Source organism: Scyliorhinus torazame, chromosome 11, assembly GCF_047496885.1.
Source record: "Scyliorhinus torazame isolate Kashiwa2021f chromosome 11, sScyTor2.1, whole genome shotgun sequence".
Classification (NCBI taxonomy): Eukaryota; Metazoa; Chordata; class Chondrichthyes; order Carcharhiniformes; family Scyliorhinidae; genus Scyliorhinus; species Scyliorhinus torazame.
The window spans coordinates 32,570,007-32,587,383 of NC_092717.1; the positions used below are offsets into that span (position 1 = coordinate 32,570,007).

Sequence of the window (17,377 nt, forward strand, 5' to 3'; positions counted from 1 at the left end):
TTAGCTCATGAAGCAGCTTCTAACTTGCCAACGTTCTATTTGCTATGCTCATCTGCAATACTCTTGTCTTCTGATTCAGTTTGTGAATTTCCAGATAGGATGACCGCAAAAGAAACCAGATCTGAAATAACCTACGCAATGACATTTGAACGTATTTCCAACGCGCTAAATTTGACTTAATTCTGACTTTTTTGGCTTTGTTGGGAATCCATCGTTTTTTTCTCAAGCAAGTAATTTTGCACACCCACAGCTTTTAAAAATGTTCCCCTTACCCAATTTTCGATATCCTGTTGTCATCTTAACCTGTGCCCAATGTGGAGCAATCTCCACCCGTGGATGGAAAAAATTAAGCTGAAACCCTAAAAGAAAAACCCGTGATTGTGTCTGTGAACCCAGTAAATCTCCTCCGAGCTGTGACCATGAATGTTTCTGCCCTGCCACCTGTTCAAAATGGGTTGTCACATTGCCTTGGAATCTGGCTCTCTGACCCAAAACAGAACTTTTCAATGGTGCTTGATGGGAACTGTGACAAAATTGGTCAGAGGAAAGAAAATTACTGCAACTTTTAGAAGCCATCTGTGACGGTTTGGATTAATTCTGTGTGAGAGTTAGTTAAAATTGCATCTCATTTAACACGAGGCAGTGAGGCCCTATCACATGCATCACTTAGTTGAATGAAACATTTAGCAGCTGTAGTTTCCAAGTTGTGAACAGCATTTAGAGGATTGCAAATGAAGCTATTTTAAATGATTATTTCTGATACACTGCTCGTTAGATTAACCTATAAAGTTGTAAGTCTATGAAGAGCCTTCACTGGAAAGGTACAAATTCCCGACAATAGGACTGTGGGATTTTGGTGCATATGGACAAAGGTTTTAGTTGGATGTCTTAAAAAAGTGTGACGCCTGAGGTAGTGCAGTCCATTGGTCATACCATTGTATAAAGCAATGGGTTGAACCTGGTATTCCCTTGCACAGTGAGTTACTGATGTAAACCAGATGTGAGTAGAGATACTGGACAAAGCCTTATCCACAAGTTAGGAGATGATGTGTTAATGTGGACTCATCTTGTGTACTTACCACGAACCTTTGAGACGAGCAACGAGAAAAGCATATACGGAATTCACTTACCTATTCTCTCAGCTGGGGAATTGTTTATGGTGCAAGGCATTAGGAACAACAGAAAGCTATCAGCCCGGATTTTCATGGAGACAGGGAAAATCTGGAACACTTTACAAATGGTGAGCGGAGGGCGGCACGGCGACGTAGTGGTTAGCACTGCTGCCTCACGGCACCGAGGACTCTGGTTCGATCCCGGCCCTGGATGACTGTCCATGTGGAGTTTGCACATTCTCCCAGATTCTGCGTGGGTCTCACCCCCATAACCCAAAGATGTGTCGGATAGGCAGATTAGCCACCCTAAATTGCCGCTTAATTGGAAAAAAAAGGATTGGGTACTTTGAATTTTTAAAAAAGTAATGGTGGGGAGAACCCGATTCTGGGATTCCCACACCCAATCCCAATTCCGGCAATTTTCCCCAATGCGGAATAAGGGCACGGGTACCAAGGCCACTACCAATCTGACTGTCTCCATTGCGAGGTTAGGCATCTCATCCCGCACCCAACTCCCTCCCAACATTTGTGGAGGCGGGCCAGCTTCTGGGTGACACATGGTTCACGGTCCCTCAGAGGAGTCGTGAAGCATAGTCTGAATTTGGGAAACTTTTGAATGGTAAGCTTAGCAGGTCTTCCCCATGCCCCACCATCCCCACACATCCACTTGCACTATGTACAGAACCAATGAGCCATATAATAACACGTTTTGGAATGCTGAGGAAAAAAAGAAGACACTCAATCAGAAATTTGTTTTGAAAACATTGCTGTTTTTACAACCCTATAAAAGTATCAAGCAGGCAGAACCATTCATAATACCATCAACAGAAACTTTCCCTCACTTCACACCTTTTAATCTTGTCCAAATAAATGTTTGGCCCATTTGGAGAAACAGACGCTTGGCCATTTGTCCCTGTTGAAGCATTTCCCTGATAGTTTCATTATGAATGCTTGGCTGAGCTCCAAGACATTCAAATTGATTAGCTCAGCAGGGGTTCAGTTTTAAATGGTGGAAGTGGAGTGTTTGCTCTGATTGATTGACATCTTTATGAGGTTAGAATAAGCTATTTTTAAATTCCGTTTTGTCAATGTCTATATGTTTATTTGGATAAGGTTAAGAGGTGTGGAGTAAGGGAATGCTTCTGTTATTGATACTATGCATTTCTCTGTCTGATTAGCATTTTTTAGAATTCTAAGGACAGCAGCTTTTTCAAGCCGACTTCTGGACTTTCTTTTATCTCTCAGCATTTCAAGACTTGTAACTGTTGTCACATGGCTCATTGGTTCTGTGTATAGTGCATAGAAGGTATCGTAGGGCCGCAGGGGGCATGAGGACATGGGGTTGGTAGGGTGCGAGCGATAAGAGGGCCTGACAGCTTTTAACACACCTGGGGCTAACTTCCAGAGAACCGAGATGGCCCGTCTAATCAGCCAGCCTCAGCACTCGCGTTCACCCATGGCCACTTCCAATCTGCTTCCAGGGTCATCAGACCCAACTCAATCCAACTCAGCCTCCCCAGTTTGAAAACATGGCCCTTCGAATTGAGGTGGGTCTGCAAGTCGGTGTGGAAAATCATTTTGCGAGTATGCAAAATGTTTTCAAATACTAATAAAACTTTGTTAATATCGTCATCGTTATTATCACTCAAGTTCTCCATTGGGTAATAGTAGTCTGGTGAGTGGTAAACGTTTCTGATCTCATCAGTCAATTGTTACATTTCTGAGGTTATGGTATCATCAAATATTTTTAACACTGAAATATTGCTATTGGGGCATTTATTGCACCAGCAATGGCTGTTTAAAAAAATCCGTGCAATGCTTCATGATTACTATCAGCGATCACAACACTGAGCTCAAATTCTTGTCACATTCTAATTCCTGAGCTCCTTCTATGCCCTTTGCCACAATTATTTTCACCACTGTAACTTAGTGAAATTATAGAGAACCAGATTTGTTTCAAAAGGTATTTTCCTTAGGAGAGAGCCCGGCAGAATGGGTGGTAGTGGCAGCACGGTAGCACAAGTGGATAGCACCGTGGCTTCACAGCGCCAGTGTCCCCCAGGTTCGATTCCCCGCTGGGTCACTGTCTGTGCGGAGTCTGCACGTTCTCCCCGTGTCTGCATGGGTTTCCTCCAGGTGCTCCGGCTTCCTCCCACAGTCCAAAGACATGCAGGTTAGGTGGATTGGCCATGATAAATTGCCCTTAGTGTCCAAAAAGGTTAGATGGGGTTATTGGGTTACGGGGATAGGGTGGAAGTGAGGGCTTAAGTGGGTCGGTGCAGACTTGATGGGCCAAATGGCCTCCTTCTGTACTGTATGTTCTATGTTCTATGTCACTGAACTAGTAATCCAGGCTAAGGCTTTAGGGACATGGGTTCAGATCCCTTCACAGCAGCCGATGGAATTTAAATTCAGTTAATAAAATCTGGAATTACAAAGCTAGTTGCGGTAATAGTGACCAAGGCACTATCATCGATTGTCGTAAACACCCTGGCTCACTAATGCCTTTTAGGGAAAGAAATCTGCCGTCCTTATCTGGTCTGGCTGACATGTGACTCCAGATCCATAGCGATGCTGTTGACTCTTAACTAACTTCTGAAATGGCCATGCAAGTTGTTCACTTCAAGGGCACTTAGAGATGAGCAATAAATGCTGGCCTTGTCAGCGATGGCAACATTCATGAAAGAATACATTTTTTTAAAATGTCCTCCTCCCACCTTGGCAATAGCTTAAGATTTTTGTGAAATCTCCATCTCTCTGCTCAATAGACCCTGATTGACATGGCCTATTCTTGAACTTGTCAAAGATCCCAGGCAATATCAAAAGGGCCTGATCGTCGGAGAGCAAATGAGCACAAATAAATTAGATTTCCAGAAGTAGAAGTACAGGAACATTGACAGAGGAAAGAAAATCACAACAATCTTTAATTTCGGCAGCATCACAATTAACCGAAGGGAGAGAGTGAAATTTCCTCTGCTACGTGGGAAGCTTTTAAGGTGTGAGGAAGCATTGCGGAAGATGGGCAAACAAAACATTCCATCGTAACGAAAACAGCTTCTGCCAAAGTTAGCCAGCAAAATGCTTTTAAACCGGGGGAGAAACGAGGTTACGGATCAAGAAAGAAATTTGAATCACAGCGCAGTATGGAGAAAATAAAATATGACTATTACTGATGTATACAATTCCAAGAAATGGAGGTAAGAATACTCTGCCGATCGTATGACTGTCAAAGGAACGTTAAGAACACCCTCGGGGCCTTAGAAACAAGCAACACTAAAATTTATTCACAGGCGTCATAAAATTGCAAACTGAAACATCTCCGGGTTAGGTTGGAATTGCTGCTGAACTAGTCAACTCCGATGGAGGCAGATCAGACAAGATGCATCAACTGCTTGGAAAACTGGAGTGACCTGAACGATGGAGAACATCAGTGATTGTTAGGCTGCCTGAACAGGGAAACTGGTCGGTGTGCTGAAAATATTACGTGAGGCTACCTGTCTGTGCAGACAAGTTGCTTTGGAAGTGATAAGGGCAGGTGTAGAACTGAAGGCTTGAAGGCCAATTATGGACGGAGCAAGTTGGCCTTGCAGCTTGACTGAGGAACAGTGGAACTGATTTCCAGTATTCAAGCAGGTTGCAGAGAATGAATCACAGGACCAAAATGCCACGGTCATTATTTTAACAAGCCAGTCCATCTCGGGAAGGTTTCTGATGGCATGCTGGATTAATTAACATCCTGTAACACTTTTGACGAAGGATGGGTCGCTTTCTTCAAGAAGTTGTATTGTCCACCAGTGGGTGCAGCAGTTCAAATTGATCATCTGATCAACGGAAATGGACCTGACACCTTCCTAAAGCTCACAATCGAGGCCACTTTAGCGAAATGTCAGTGACAATCTACCTTGGGTCGTACAGCAGATCTGCCTGTGGGTGATTTGGGGATGATAAACTCTTAAGAAATTAATCAAGACAATCTCCAAACAACTGTTGGTGATGTTGATGAGGCGATCGCGGGCATGGCAAGCCTGCACTATGGATGAGGAGCCAGTTTTCACATTCGGGCCTGAACTGAATAATTTTGGCAAGGTCCAGTGGACAAACACGGACAGGAGGCTCATTGATGGAGGCACTGTGGAATACAGCCAGCTTCTCCGCAGAGTTGAATCGACTGTTGGAACTTAGAATAATAGGCAGGAAGGGACGAGCAGCAACAGGAAGATCTTTTGTGGCGCCAAGAGGAGCATTCGCGTTCCTCCTGTCCATACAGAAAGGAGGGTAACTGCACCACACAGGCTGCAATGATTCAGTACTGCAGCTCACGAGCGCCACCTCAAGGAATGAACAATGAATGGTGGCCTGGCCAGAGATACCCAGATCGCATGAGCAAACCAGCAAAACAAATGCACCCTGGAACATCATTTGATATACCCTGCCAATTGAGGACACTCATTTTATTCTGAGATTAAAGCTGCCTTTTTCTAAATGTTCAGGAGGACAGAAGTTCCAGATAGGAGCTGGTGCCACATTATTTGAAAGCCCAATCCGTTATAATCCTATTTTCGAGACACTCAGCACATTGTACGAGTCATATTTTATGATTGATATCAAGGCAGGCCATTGTGAGATATCTTTTATTCATTCATGGGATGTGGGTATCGCAGGCTGGGCCAGCTATAATTGCCCTTAGCTAGGCCATTTCGGAGGGCATTTAAGAGGCAACGACATTGCTGTGGCTCTGGAGTCACATGAAGACCAGACCAGGTAAGGATGGCAGCATTAGTGAACCAGATGGGTTTTAACAACAATCGACAATGGTTTCACCTGCACATTCAATTCCAGATTTCTATTCCGCAACAATGTGGTTGACTCTTAAATGCCCTCTGAAATGGCCGAGCAAGCCGCTTAATTGTATTAGACTACTGCAAAAACACAATAAAGGAATGAAACCAGGTAGACCACCCAGCATTGACCCAGGCACCGGAAGTGACAAGCCAAACCCAGCCCTGTCGACCCTGCAAAGTCCTCCTTACTAAGATCTGGGGTGTTGTGCCAAAGTTGGGAGAGCTGTCTCACAGACTAGTCAAGCAACAACCTGACATAGTCATACTCACAGAATCATACCTTAAAGACAATGTCCCAGAAGCCATTATCACCATTCCGGAGTATGTCCTATCTCACTGGCAGAGCAGACACAGCAGAGATGGCGGCACAGTGGTATACAGTCAGGAGGGAGTTGCCCTGGGAGTCTTCAACATTCACTCTAGACCCCATGAGGTCTCACGGCTTCAGGCTAAACATGGGCAAGGAACCCTCCTGCTCATTACCACCTACCGGCCACCATCAGTTGATGAATCAGTACTCTTCCAGGTTGAACACCACTTGGAGGAAGCACTGAGGGTAACATGGGCACAGAATATGCTCTGGGGGGGGAGACTAATGTCCATCACCAAGAGTTGCTCGGTAGTAACACCACAGATCGGGCTGGCCGGGTCCTAAAGGACATAGCTGCCAGACTGGAACTGCAGCAGGTGGTGAGGGAACCAACAAGAGGAAAAAACATACTTGACCTCTTCCTCACCAACCTGCCTACTTCAGATGCAACTGTCCATGACAGTATCGATAGAAGTGACCGCCGCACATTCCTTGTGGAGACAAAGTCCCGTCTTCACATTGAGGATACCCTCCATCGTGTTGTGTGGCACTACCATCATGTTAAACGGGATAGACTTCGAACAGATCTAGCAACACAATGAGGTGTCAACCTGATGAAGCGAATACAATTCACTCCACGTGATATCAAGAAATGGCTGAAGGCAGTGGATACTGCAAAAGCTACGGGCCCTGACAATATTCTGGTGATAGTACTGAAGACTTGAGCTCCAGAACTTGCCGCACTCCTAGCCAAGCTGTTCCGGTACAGCTCCAACACTGACATCTACCCGGCAATGTAGATTGCCCAGGTGTGTCCTGAACACAAGAAACAGGACAAATCCAATCCAGCCAACTATCATCCTCTCAGCCTACTCTCCATCATCAGCAAAGTGATGGAAGGAATCATCAGCGGTGCTATCAAGTGGCACTTAGCAATAACCTGTTCACGGATGCTCAGTTTAGGTTCTGTCAGGGTCACTCAGCTACTGACCTCATTACAGCCTTTGTTCAAACATGGACAAAAGAGCTGAATGCCAGAGGTGAGGTGAGAGTAACTACCCTTGACATCAAGGCAGCATTTGGCTGAGTATGGCATCAAGGAGCACTAGATAAATTGGAGTCAATGGGAATCGGGGGAAAACTCTCTGCTGATTGGAGTCATACCTGGCACAAAGGAAGATGGTTGTGATGGTTGGCAGTCGATCATCTCAGCTCCAGCATCACTGCAGGAGTTCCTCAGGGTTGTGTCCTTGGCCCAACCATCTTCTGCTGCTTCATCAATGGCCTCCCTTCCATCATAAGGTCAGAAGTGGGGAACTTTGTGGATGGCTGCACAATGTTCAGCACCATTTGCGACTCCTCAGATCATGAAGCAGTCCATGGCCAAATGCAGCAAGACCTGGACATCATCCAGGCTTGGGCTGACAAGTGGTAAGTTATATTTGCGCCACACAAGTGCTAGACAATGACCATCTCATACAAGATAGAACCTAACCATCGCCCCTTGACATTCAAAGATATTACCATCGCCAAATCTCCCACAATCCGCATTCTGAGGTTACTATTGATCAGAAACTGAACTGGACAAGCCATATTAATACTGTGGCTACTAGGGTAGGTCAAAAACTAGGAATCCTACAGCAGGTAACTCACCTCCTGACACCCCAAAACTTGTCCACCATCTACTAGGCACAAGTCAGGATTGCAATAGCATACTCTCCACTTGCCTGGATGAGTGCAGGTCCAACAACACTCAAGAAGGTTGACACCATCCAGGACAAAGCAGCCCACTTCCACAAACATTCAAACCCTCCAGCACCGATGAACAGAGGCAGCCATGTGTACCATCTACAAGATGCACTGCAGCAATTCACCAACGTTCCTTAGACAACACCTTCCAAACCCACGACTGCTACCATCTAGAAGGACAAGAGCAATAGTTATCTGGGAGCCCCACCATCTGGAGGTTCCCCTCCAAGTCATTTGCCACTCTGACCTGGAAATATATTGCCGTTCCTTCACTGTCGCTGGGGCAAAATCCTGGAATGTCCTCTCTAACAGCACTGTGAGTTTACCTACACCTCAGGGACTGCAGCGGTTCAACAAGGCAGCTCACCATGACCTTCTGAAGGGCAACTAGGGATGGGCAATAAATGCTGGCCAAAACAGCGACGCCCACATCATGTAAATTAATTTTTTTTAAATGTAATTCAAATGTCACCACCAGCCATGGTGGGATTCAAACCCAGGTCCCCAGAGCATTATCCTGGGCCTTTCGATTACTAGCCCAGTGACAATACCACTACAGCACAAAGTGTGCACTAATCCAGCCTGTTTGTAACCCTAACTCCTGTCCCCAGGCCCTGTTGCCAACCAGCTCATTCTGAGCCATGTGTCAAAATGTGCGTCAGATAAACAACATGCATTGGAAGTGTACAGAGATTGTGGGCGACGTCCAGAAGAAAAAGCAGACAAAATAAAAGATACATGGAGAAAGAGACGAAGAATGAGCAATAATGTTTTGGAGGCAAAGAGCAAGAGATAGAGGGTTAATTTACACGTAGTGGAACGTGCTAACCTAATTGTCCGCCATACGTTATTCACCCACCTGACTTTCCGTTTCGTTGACGTGGTAGAGAGGTATGTGAAACGGGTGGTTGGTCTGCAACTACCAATATTTTACTCGTAGCCAAAGTCAGGAGAAATGTTTTGAGGCAGAGATAACACAGCAAGGAAGAAAGAAAGGGGCAGCTAGTAAGAGTGGAAGAAAAGCTCAATGACTCTTGAAAGAGAAACATGTGTGCCAAGACGGAAATGGAGTTATATGAGATGAAGTGAAGGTGGTTTTAATCTCTGTTCGTAAACCACACCATTTGGGCTGAACTGATCATTGTAGAAAGTTGTCAGCAAAATCTGATGCTTCAGGAAAACATTGCGACCGGAGGGAATAAGTAATTGATAGACCTAATGCAGTGAATCTGTTAACAATGTGATATTCTCTTTTCAAAACGTTCTTGCAGCTCCGACTTGTCTGTGAGCACCAATAGGGTGCTCTGTGCAATTAACAACTGAATATGTGTTACCTGATATCTTAATCATGTTATTTGTTCCGATGAACAGGTTAGTGGCTCAGTTAAGATAGCAAGCAAAACAATTTCACTTGAACTCCCATTCTCATAAGCTAACAATTCACAGCATGATTTCACTACCAGCAGATAAAAAGATCTATTCCATCATATTTAATCACCAGTAATGGAGAAGCATTTCACATTGCGACACACTGTGAAAACCTCTCTCTAAATAGTTGTCTGCTGCCAGAACCCTAATGATGCTTTTTAACTTTGTTCCAATTGGGTGACAATTAAGACATATGGTTATGTTCTCCAAATCTAAAGAGCATCACTTAGTGAACAAAAAGACTGCGCATTCTATTGAATTTTTTCTTGGGATTCGGGCGACATGGGCAAGGCCAATTTATTGTCTATCCTCAGGGGTGTAGTGCCAAATCTTTAGGTGCCGGAGATCGAAGAACATATGTTAACCCTATAATTTCTAAATATACTGTTTCGTTGTCTTCTTATGTATTAATCATTTGTCCCCAAACGTCAGTAAAACTATGGGCGCAATCTAACAGGAGAAGCACTAAGTGTGGTAGCGGGCGCGATTACGCCGGGTGCTTCCAGACGGCCGACCCAGTGAGACTGCTGCTGGTGTCTGACATCAGTGAGGGCCAGAAATGATCCCCCGCTGAGCTTCACAGCGGAAATAGCTGTCCCTCCAGCTGGTTCTCCTGGACCGCTCCCCCACCCTCCCTGCCTTCCAAGAGAACACTGACGATGCCACCATCGATGCGTCATGGCTGTCATCCCACCAACACATAGACACACACTTTGGTGGGTGACAGTAGTGGCCAGGTTTCTTGGGCACAATCTGGTGAGCACCACACAGCTGCTGATGCACTGAGGCAGGAACAGCAGAGCGAGTCAACAGTCGGAGGTCTGCTGGATCCCAGGAATCGGCTGGGACCCAGACAGATGTCGAGCCTCTGGACAAGGTTATCCCAGAACTGATGCAGACGCTAGGGTGCGGCACAGAGATTCAGGAGGGGATATCAGCGACACTCCAGTGAGTACATAGCTGATTGGAAGAGGCCCAAAGGCTATGGGCAGAGGAGATGGTGCTGGCAATGAATGGCATCGAGGCCAACAATGCCAAGGTTGTGACTGCAGTGGAAAGCCTGGGGCACGACGTCCGCACAATGAGTGGTGATGTCGAAGGGGCTCAGTCAATGACGGCCATGGTTGAGGTTTGACAGCATGTCCCAGTCACTGGGGGATGTGTCCCACATGCAGATGGACATAGCTGACGCACTGCAGTGCATGGCCCCGTCGCTGGGGGGGGGGCATGTACCAGGTGGGCATTGCCAAAGTACTGCAGAGCATGTTTCAGTCACTGAGGAGCATCGCTGAAGACCTGGACACCATGGTACAGACAATGGAGGCACCTGGACCGACAGGTCTGGATGACACAGGAGCCTCTGCCCCATGGAGACCCCCAAGCCCCAGGTGCACATTGTCCTTCCTCTGGCTGCTCCCGGGGATTTCCCCCGGGTTCATCCTCCTGGTCCGACCCCTCCTGGTCCTCCACCTCAAGATGAGGCACATCCTCCACATCCAGCACGCCGTCCCTCTTCGGTGCCAGGCTGTGGGGGGAGGCACAGCAGACCACCACAAAGCGGGAGACCCTCTGGGGGGGTGTACTGCAGTGCATCACCAGAGCGGCCCAGGAATTGGATAGGCATTTTGAGCAGTCCGATGCACCACTCAATGACAGCATAGGTGGCAACATTGGCCTCGTTATATCGGGTCTCCACATCAGTTTCCGGCCTCTGTACTGGTGTCATCAGCCAGGACCTCAGCGGGTTCCCCTTACCCTCCAAGAAGCAACCCTTCATCCTGGGGTGGTCCTCGAAGAGGCTGGGGATCTCCACGTGTCCCAGGATGTAACTGTCATGCACACTCCTGGGAACATGCACATATGGTCCGGAGGTGGTGGTCGCACACGGGTTGAACATTCAGGGTATGGAATCCCTTTTCCTGTCAACAAAGGGCATTCCCTTTTGCCCTGGCGTGCGCATGGCGACATGCGTGCCATCAATTACTCCCTGGACTTGGAGCATCCCGGCGATGGTGGAGAATCCTACTCCCAGGCATCTTGATGGGCTTGGTCCAGCTTGAAGTTTATATAGTCAGCTGCCCGGGCACACAGGGCAACTGTGAATTCATGGATGCACTTACGGGCTGTAGGTTGGGAAATGCTACAGTTTCCCCTTCGAGCCCAGGAATGAACCTGTTGCATAAAGCCTCAGGGCTTTGGTGACCTTCACGGCCACCGGGAGTGGGTATCCTCATCCTCCATGGGTGTCAAGTCCGCAAGGACATGGCACAGGTGCTGCACCATCCCCTTCTTCGGCACATGCTGTCCGGCATCTCCTCAAGCCTGTACAGCTTGTGTCGGCGCTGCCCCCGCGCGCCTTCTGGATCCCTCCCCGGCCTGATGGATGGTCGGGTTTGATGGGTGTGTGGCAGCCAAATGCACGGAGGGTGCTGCCTCGAACCTGTGTCAACGCTGCTGCCACCATTCTTTCGCTGTCTCGCCGCCTGGACTGCATCAGCACCGTGAGGGCTGCCTCTGCGGGGTCAACAACACCATCCAAATTGTTACATCTGTAAGGAATTGGAGACGGTGAGAGACCGACAATCAATTAGGGCTTCCACCCTGGGACCCTCGAATCCCCCCAAGCATCCCCACCCTTGCATATCCCTTCTTCTCTCAGGGTGCCATCCAACGAGCCGGTTGTGCTGGGAGACCCCACCGTGCACACTCATCCCCGGCCACAGCATTGGGCCTGGGCCCAGGCCCCTACCAGGAATATTAGGGGGAATGAACTCCGATACCCTCCCCTGATCCACACATTCGCCCTCTGGTAACAGGGGTGCCCCCAGTGCTGAAGCCTAGCTCTAGAGTGCTTGATTTATGGCTGCTGCCTCTGTGGTGCTGATGCCTCCAGGGTTCAGGCAGAGAGTCCAGACCTCACAGTCCGATTGGAATGCTCGGCAATAACACTCGTTGCCCGTGGGTGCTGAGCCCCACTCCCCCTCCCCAGCCCAGGGGTGAGCCCCCCACCAATGCACCAAGCCTGCCTGCTGTCTTTGTGGCAATGGTTGTCTTTCATAATGATGTTAGATGGATAATTCCATGATTATGGCCCAGTGGCAATCAAGGAACTGAAATGTATTCCCAAATGAAGGTGGTTTGAGACTTGGGAGGGGATTTTGCAGGTAACGGATTTCCTACAGCATTGTCCTCTTTGGTGAAAGAAATCACAGAGTGCTGTTGAAGTAAGCTTGGAAAGTTGCTGCAGCTCTTCCCGTAGATCAGTGTTGTGTTATGTAATTTGGAATAACACAAGCTGCCACTTGACGCAGTTTTGAGTAAAAGATGCTCCAGACTTTGAAATGAGTTCAGCGTGTTTTATTAAACTATTAGCACAGTTCTCAATGAGATTGACTCTCTGCTAACCTAAATGTAGTAACTCAGTCTGACTGAACCAGCCTTGCTCGAAGCCACGTGCTGGGGTGTGATGCTGAGGATACACCCTGTCTCACTCTGTAGATGTTGGTCTGTGGAAAGAGGCGGGAAACTTTTTTCCGGGGATCCATTTTTACCAGTCGGCCAACCTTCGGGGCCCATGCCGGCCGACCTTCGTGACCCTCCATTTTCGCTTGCCTTTAATGCGACAGGTGAGCTTCTGCTTGGTCCTCACGATTTCACTTGCTTTGCCATTCAATGTTACATTTTTGTATGGGTTATTCATCGGAGGTCCTGGAGCTCATACCACCACTGTTTTGTCATGTAGACTCTCCTGAACAGCTCAAACCAGCACTGCTCTGTCCTGTTGTGGATTCTCCTGAGTCACTCTCTCCTCCAGCAGGTTTAGGTGAGAGATCCTTGCCTGTTTGTGTCTCTGGCCCTCTCTTCCTTATTATGAAATGATCCATTTTAAATTTTACAGTCCTGGTGCTTGTTTGCTGCTGACAAAATGGAGGAATCGCTATCGCACCCAGAGCACGTGACGTCAGTGTTCGGGGCGCGTGGCCTGTTCTCTGCCATCCTTCAGGCAGGAAGACTGCATTGAATTTTTAAAACATCTTCTCCTGGGTCAGCGCGCTGAGATCAGGAGGAGAGGGTGTTTCTCGCTGGACTCTGCATTGATGAGCAGGCACGCATACGCAACGTGCCCGCATTCTGAAAGCCAGTCGCGTCTGACATTTTTAAAGCCGATCGCAGCCAACATTTTTAAAAGCCGGCTGCTGCGGCTGTTGCGCATTAATTCCCGCGATCGGGAACGTCGCGATGGACGGCTCCTGACACCCGCCCACGACCCACCTGAGGGTCGCGACCCCGACTTTGCAAATGACTGCCGTAGATTATGCAAACTGCGGCAGGTATTTGAAAAGCAGAACAGCAGTCGGGTGAACTTCTTTATCCTGGATGGTGGTCAGCTTCATGATTATTGTTCTGCCTGGACACACCTGGGTAAGTGGACACTATTCCATCACTCTCCTGACTTCAACCTTGCAGGTAGTGAAGAAGCTTTGCAGGACCAGACGGGAAGCCGCACGTCACAGAGTGGGTAACCTTTGTCCTGTGCTAACAGGATGTTGGCATGGGTGATCTAGATCAGCTTCTGCTCAATGGTGACTGCTCAGATGTTGATGGGCGAGGTATCGCAAATGGCCATGCTATAGAAGGTCAAGGAGAGATGGCTTTGCAACCCTTGTTGGAGATGCTGATTTCCGAGCATGCCCATGTTATCACCACTTGTTTAAACAAGCCTGGGTTTTACCCCGGTCCACCTGTAGACTGGTTGCTTCATTATCAGAGGTGTTGTGAATAAAGATGAATGCTGAAGAACTATATAAACCCCTCTCCTCGCCTTCTGGTAAAAGGGAGGTCATTAATGAATCAGTTGAAGATGATTGGATTGAGTATGCTTCCATCAAGAATTCCCAAAGGAATGCCCTGGGTCTATATTAACTGGTCTTCACCAGCAATAACCATCTTCTGTGTTCGATGACTGGCGCCATTGAAGAAACTTCCTCTATTGGCTTAAAAAAATGAAAGGTTCTCTCTCCCCGAGTGCTGCCAGATTAACTGAGTTTTTCGAGCACTTCTGTTTGTTTTTTTAATTTTAGATCTCCAGCCTCATATTTTGCTATTTTTCCTCCATTAGCTTCTCTTTTCCTATGGCCCCTTGACGCCCTGCCCAGTTGAATCCATCTTGATGTCTCTGATAAATGAGGGTTCAAGTTTAGTCATTGATAACCAAAGGAGTATTGGGGCATTTTTGTCCACATTACCAAATGCCTCTTTAGACCAAATTGCATGGGGAAAAACATAACCTGTATTTAATTTTTGGCTTGTTAAATTGTTACTGACCGATTGCTAGGAAAATAAAGGTAGTTTTAAGGGATTTATATTTGCATCGGTAAACATTAGAAATATGGGGCTGGAGGGCAGCACTGTGGCACAGTGGTTAACACAGCTGCTTCATGAAATGAAAATCGCTTATTGTCACAAGTAGGCTTCAAATGAAGTTACTGTGAAAAGCCCCTAGTCGCCACATTCCGGCGCCTGTTCGGGGAGCTGTTACGGGAATTGAACCGTGCTGCTGGCCTGCCTTGGTCTGCTTTCAAAACCAGCGATTTAGCCCTGCGCTAAACACCGCTGAGGTCCCAGGTTCGATCCCGGCTCTGGGGCACTGTCCGTGTGGAGTTTGCACATTCTCCCCGTGTTTGCGTGGGTTTCGCCCCACAACCGAAAGATGTGCAGGTTAGGTGGATTGGCCACGCTAAATTGCCCCTTAATTGGAAAAAATGAATTGGGTACTCTAAATTGAGAAAAAAAAAGAAATAGGGGGCTGGATTCTCCGCCCCGCCACATTTCAGGTTCGCCCCGCCGGCGGGATGTTCCGTTACCCCGGCTAGTCAATGGGGTTTCTCATTGTGGGGCAGCCCCACACTGTCGGGAAACTCCCGGGCGCCGGCAAAACAGAGCAACCCGCCGGCAGAGAATTCAGCCCAAGGTATAGTTTCAAATGGAGTTAATTTAATGTTTCTATGCCAGGAAGGGTAAAACCTATAGTTAAGACCATGCTGCACAAAGTTGTTTGTATGATTGGACGTTGGTTCAGTTCCAAATGTGTCTCTATTGTCCTTGAAGGGCTATGGCGGAAGGATAAATAGTAGAAGTAAGTCATTGCTCAGAAACAGGAGGCTACTTTCCAAAGGGAAGGGCATTCCTTTGTTCTTAGTTTTATCTTGAAGCCGTAGTACTTGGGCACAGGACCTCAATCCTACCAGGGCGAGAGCTTCAAAGAGGCAGGTTTCCTTAAGTACAAGTTACAGTCCAGACAACCAGGGAATTGGGACAGAATGAATGTTTAAGTCGACTGTAATTCAGATGACAGAGACCAAGAAGAATTCAAGGAAGAATAAACAAAGTGTTCTGAGTTAAAGAGAGACTTGGGTAATTCACCCAAAAAATGATTAGCGGGTGAATTCTCTGCCACGTGCCACCAGTAGTGGGCTTTCCAAACCAGCGGAGAACCAAAGAATTCCGATGCTCCAATCCCCCAGTGGCAGGGAACTGCATGGCCCTCGCTGGCAGGAAGATGCAAATGAGTCATTTGCACCCATTTGCATCTGATTAATAGGCTGGAACCCCTTTTCTCCCGGCATCCATGATGCTCCAGGCTCCAGCTGGGGGTTCATGCAGACCTGGATTGGTGCTGGTACTTTTAAGCGTGGCCGTGATGCAGTTGACCCCACGGTAGGTCAGGATGTCAGTACATAATGGAGATGCTCTCGAAACTCCATCAGAAGGCCACTCACAATGCAAATATTTCCCACTCACACCCAACTACCCCCCCCCACAGCCTCCTCATCAGAATCCCCCCATCAGACACCCCTCCATCAGACTCCACCATCAGATCCCCAACAGAGACTCTCCATTGGACCCCCCATTAGAGACTGCCATAAGACACCCTCATCGGAGAACCCTGCCTGAAAGCTGAAGACAGTTCAGGTATATGTTGAAAAATTGCTGCTTTTTTATTTTCCCCCTTCCCAAACATTTGCCTCAGCGAGAAGTGTTTGAAGTAGCAGCTGTTACAAGTGTTAGAGGCTTCCTTGAAAGCCTAGTACTTCAAAGGGCTTAAAATCCCTTGTCAGCCTTTAAAATGCAAATCTTCCATCCAATTTAACACAGCAACATATTGCATTTGCCAGTGGTCGACAGTTTGATTACTCCAGAGACAGCTGCTTGATGGATTGTTAATCTATCTTTCCCCTCACGCTTGAATACATCTCTGTTAACCGGCATTGATGCTAACCACAATTGTTTATGAACACTCTGATTGACAGGTCCTCACCACATTAAAAGCAGCCATGTGCTCTGACTTCCTCTTTCTCAAAGCAGGCATGGGCAATACCCACAATCCTTGACACCGGAGAGGCAACCTCCCCACTGCCCATCATTGAATATCTGCACGAACCCCCCCTACCCCCACACCACGGAGGCATGAGGGTGACCTGCAACCCCTCCCCCAAACATTCACTCTGGCATCAGGGCTTCACCACCCCCTCCCCAACCCCCAAGTGAGTGATACCCTGCTATGGGGTTGCCAAAGGTCCTCCCACTTTAAGGTCCCCACTTTCAGCCCCTCCCTTTTTCAGTCCCCATTCATGTGCCCCCTTAAAGCCCCCATAATGCACCCCCTTCACCCCCCCCCCCCACTCAATTCACATGACCCTTTTCATGGCCATGACCCCTTTCAAGCCCTGCCCCGGGGCAATGCCCCGTGGATCCCATGGATCCAATGGAAGAAACATGATGATCTGCTAATATATTGGGTGAGATCTGCCTCAGAGAAAGCTAGACATTACTAAAGAAGCCATAGACAAATCGCCTCGACTCAGACCTAAAACATCAGCCTGCTACCTATAGTGGCAACAGCTCTGATTGGCACACAACATTTTTGCTGCAAGCCA

The 17,377-nt window shown here is 47.7% G+C and overlaps 1 protein-coding gene across 1 annotated transcript in view; it reads left to right on the plus strand.

The window, feature by feature from the left end:
• dok6 (docking protein 6) overlaps nucleotides 1–17,377 on the plus strand; it is a 459,001-nt gene that overhangs the window by 407,278 nt on the left and 34,346 nt on the right. The gene's annotated exons all lie outside the window — the stretch shown is intronic.